The following is a 4,777-nucleotide window of genomic DNA, read 5'->3' on the forward strand; positions in this document are numbered from 1 at the left end:
CTTGCTGCTTGCAACAGCAGCATATCTGGAAAGAAAATAAGTACATCACAAAACCAACAATGATACAGTGTGGCTTCAAAGACTCAATGCTGGGGAAAATAACTTGTAAGGCTATGTGTGACAGCGCCATCTGGTGACACTCCCCCTGCCATAGCAATATCAGCTGACCAGAAGCCATGCTGAGGAATCAATGGGATGCTCTTCCTCCTGAAGTAGTACTGACTGCAATGGTCCAAGACTGGGGTTTGTATGGACTGTATGCAGCGTGTGTTTCCTATGTTAAGTAGCCAGGTGGGAGAGCCACCTGCTAACACCCTGGGGTCACAAACTGGTCCAATCCTGGTTTCCAAATGGGCACTGGTTTGTTGTGATGGGCTCCAACTGCTGGATCCCACATGCTGCTCAGCCCCCTGTCTGGGTCTGATCCCTGTCCCTGCGCAGGGTCTCCCAGGGTTATACCCCATTTCTGACACTCTTCTTGAGCAGTGGGACTTCAGCTGCCTAGACCCTGGAAACAGTGCCCCAGTCCTCCTGAGTCCCCAAGTTGCTTATATATTTCTCCCCTGGCGTCTACCTGGCTGTAGGAACCCTGGTTTTCCTAGTTACACCATTCAGGGATAACTCAGCAGCAAAGGAAGGAAATGCACAGATTTAGCAAAGGAATTTCTTATGCATGCGTGTGAGCTTGCACACAAAGCAGGGCTCATTCCCTCCAGCCGGGGGCAGCAGGGACGCACGCACACACACGCAAACACACACATACACACTCTCTCTGAAAGCGTTGGAGAGTTACAGGTCTATGGGAAACAGCAAACTCCTGCACCACATCCCCTCTCTCTAACCTCAGCCCCCTTTACAAGGCCCTGGGTTTGGTCCCAGCCCTTTGTGGAGGCAAGCGTTCCTTCTGGGCCTTGTGTCTGTGGCCTTGGGCTTCTGGGAAGAGCAATTCCCTTTGGCATTGCCGGTAGCTACCCGATTGTTTCCCCAGGAGACAGCCATTCAGTGCTGATGCCCTTTGATCACTCCGTCACAGCTCACAAACTCTCACAGCGGGTGTGAGTGTTCAGAAGCTTGCATTGGTATTTGGGATTTGCATTTCAGCTGTGCCTAGGAGCCCCACTCATAGGACAGAGCTCCATTGTGCTAGGTGCTGTACATTATTATTTCGTTGCTGGTGGAGGCCAGGCTGTACATCTGATGAGAAAGCACAGCATCATGTTACTGCCTGTGATTTTCCTAAGCAGCAGCAGGTGGCTCCACAGAGCTTCCTTTACTTGCTGCACCAAATTGGCCTTATTGTAGTGGAAACTGGGCTCTTCCGGTTTTCTGAATTTCCCCATAATCCAGAGGGTACTGCCCATTGAGACCTAGAACAGTCCCTGAAATGTTGGAATTGATTGTTCCCTTCTGGCCACTGATATTGTGATCGCTGAGGAGCCTGTGGAGTTGCCTGTTGGAGGCTGATGGAAAATAAGATTATTATGGTTAGAAAATAAGATGACTGTGACGTTCCCCTCTGGTGTTATCCGGACTGGTGATCTGCTACGTCACTCCAATCCTTGACTCTGGGAGCCAGCCTTACCCTGCCAGCCTAATCCACCACTCCTGGGCTGTTCACGCACAGCCTCTGGCATGTAAGCTGCTCCTTGGATTGTGCAACCAAATGACACTAGCCAATATCTCCGGTCCCAGACACAACCCTAGGAAACTCCGTCTTGCAGTGTCCAGTTATGCCCACTGGATGCAGCAATCTTATATGAGTTCATGAATTTAACAAAGAAATTGATATGTACCAGGCTTGTTATCCCAAGGGGAGCCTCTGACACACTTCAAACCAAACGCACTGCTTCAGGTAGAATAAACAAACAAATTTATTAACTACAAAGATAGATTTTAAGTGATATGAAGGCAAAAAGTCAGAGTAGTTACCAAAAGAAAATAAAAGATAAGGACGCAGTCTAAACTCTCAACTCTATTAGACTGGGCAACGTCTAGATTAAGCAGTTTTTCTCACCCCATTGGATATTGCAGTCCTTAATATACAGTTTGTTCCTTAAACCTGGGCCAATCTCCTCTGTTGGAGTCTTGTCTTCTTCTCAGTGTCTAAGTTGCTTGCAGCGAAGGGGGGGCAGGAGAAGGGCCCAGTATGTGTCCACTCCGTCTGTTTTATACACTCTGTCCATGTGTTTGGGGAGCACGTGTGCAGGCATGGCAGGGGGGCATTGCTGAGTCTCCCCAAGCAAGGTTGAGCAATTCCCTGGTGTGGCCTCATGCAGGTGAGTCATTGCATTGTAGCTCCCTTGCTGGATGATGGCTCTTGATGGGTTGTTTGACACCCCGCCTGTAGCCTCTGGGGAGCTAATATCTGGCTGATTCCGCAATTTACAGCATGTTTTAGTGACCATTATACAACACAATTCTCATAATTTCATATGCAATAATGATGTGCATATATGGATAGAGAAATGACTTTCAGCAGATCATAACCTTTCCCCTGATACCTTACAAGGCATGCTTTATATGTAAGATCACGATTATATGAAAATGAGAATATGGAGGTTACAGTACGCTCCCCCAAAGTATAGAATGTCACACTATTGTTATTTGTTCTCTGTACTGAAGTAGCGCTAGGAGTTGCAATCACGGACCAGGCCCAATTGTGCTAGGAGCTGTACAAACACTGAACAAGTATAGGAAAGGAATTGTCTAACCACAGCTGAAGCTGCTGCCCATCGTGAATTCTCCACAATCTTCCTGCTTTCCTTGTGGAAGATTCGGTTTGTGGGGTTTTGGCAGCTGCCAGGAGAATTTGGGGAGACCATAAGATGCCACAGCATCCCCGCCATGTGCCATGCTGCTGCCTGGGTTGTCATGATGTTGTTGTGCTCGATGCTGCAGCAGCGTATGGACACCAGCTTGTGATGCTGTGCCACAGCGAGGGCACTTTGCATGTGCTGCCAGGGTGACATTTCTGCACTACCACCGGGAGGACATTCTAGTGCAATTGGGTGATGTTTTGACAATGCCTCACTGGCTTTTATCCATGCCAATTATTGACATTTTCCTGGGGTGCAACGGCATTGTAACAACACAATGCAGCACTATGACATCACAACACAGCTAATCACAATGTGATATCAGAATGTGACATAGTGACATCACAATACAGCAATGTGACATCATGAGGAAGCACACTAACATCACAATACAGCTAGCATGATGGTATCACAGTCTCACACAGTGACATCATAATATAGTGCTAGGACATTGCAAGGCAATGCAATGACATCATAATGCTGCACTATGACATCAAAATACAGTGCTATGATATCACAATGTAACACAATGATGTTACAATGCAGCACTATTATTGTTGTTGTTCATCAAGTTTAGTATGGTAGTGCCTAAGGACCAGCCAAGAATGGCACCATTGTGCTAAGCCCTGCACAAACAGAGTAGCAGGCAGATTCTGCCTCTAAGATCTTACAATCTCAATAGATCAGACAGACACAGCACGGGGGAAGGGGTATCCTACACAGGCAGAGCAATCTATGTGATGGCAGCAAATAGCATGTTAGTTTAATGATTTTGGGGGGATGGGGAGGTTTTATTTTGGAGTGGAGAGGCTAAATGGGAAGAAAGGTGTAGAAAAGGATGATGGGGGGACAGGGCAGGGGAGGAGATGGTAAGAGAGACAGGTGTAGAGTGAAGCAGGATGAAGAGAGTGTGAGGGAGGTAGAGGGTTAGCGCAAACAGCCAATCAGCATATGGCAGAGAAAGTCCAACCAAAACTGTGGGCAGTTCTCTGGCTGTCCAAAGGTCCTTGTTTTGGCTCTTTTTGTTCCTCCCAGCTGGAGTCTCTGGTTGGTTTAATAGTTTCACAGAGTTTAAGGCTAGAAGGGACCATTAGATCATCTCTAGTCTGAATCACAAGCCAGAGATTTCACCCAGCTACCCATATATTAAGCTCAAATATTTTAGTTAACATCACAGCTAAAGCATTTCAGTCCTCAGGAGACTGAACTGTTATGTTCTATAGGCATGGCCCTGGCTGGGCCCCATTTTATTATGGCATCGCAGGGAGGTGAAATGACACCACAAAGGAGCACAATGACATCACCACACAGAATGATGACATCACATTCCACTGAGAGGACATCACAACGCTATTGCATCCTGTTAAATCCTGGCCAATGTTTAATTGAACCTTTCCCATCCCTCACCATGTCCCCTTCCAGGCATGGTATTATCTGGGGCTCTTGGCTGATGGGCCAGTGGCTAGGCTGCATTCTTAGGACTCAAAAAACCCATGCTCAAGTCTAGTCTCTGCTATTTATTTCCATGTGACCTTGGGCAAGTCACTTAGCCTCTGCCTTAGTTCCCTGTCTGTAAAATGGGGCCTTAGGAACTATTTCACTCCACTTCCTGTTATTGGCCACTTCCCGCATGCGTTGTGGGGACGGGTGGGTGGCACCTATCTGGCACTAAGGGCGTCACTTTCTAGCTCAGCCCACTGCGCCCATGCGCAGTAAGGAGGCGTCGGGATCTATTTAGCGCCCGGAGAGTCCATTTGTTGTTCTGGTCAGTGGGACGCATGCTCGGTCCGAGCCCCTTTTACAGCGGCATAAACGTGCGCACACGCAGTCTCGCTCTCTGGACTCTATTTCATTCCTGCCTGGGTCGCTTTGTGGCGCTTCCCCGCGGAGCCAATCAGAACAGAGCGAGAGGTGACGAGCTACATTCTGCCAGCCAACCAGTGCGGGGCCTGCCCTGCCAG

The sequence above is a fragment of the Malaclemys terrapin genome, chromosome 7, assembly GCF_027887155.1.
Source record: "Malaclemys terrapin pileata isolate rMalTer1 chromosome 7, rMalTer1.hap1, whole genome shotgun sequence".
NCBI classification, from domain to species: domain Eukaryota; kingdom Metazoa; phylum Chordata; order Testudines; family Emydidae; genus Malaclemys; species Malaclemys terrapin.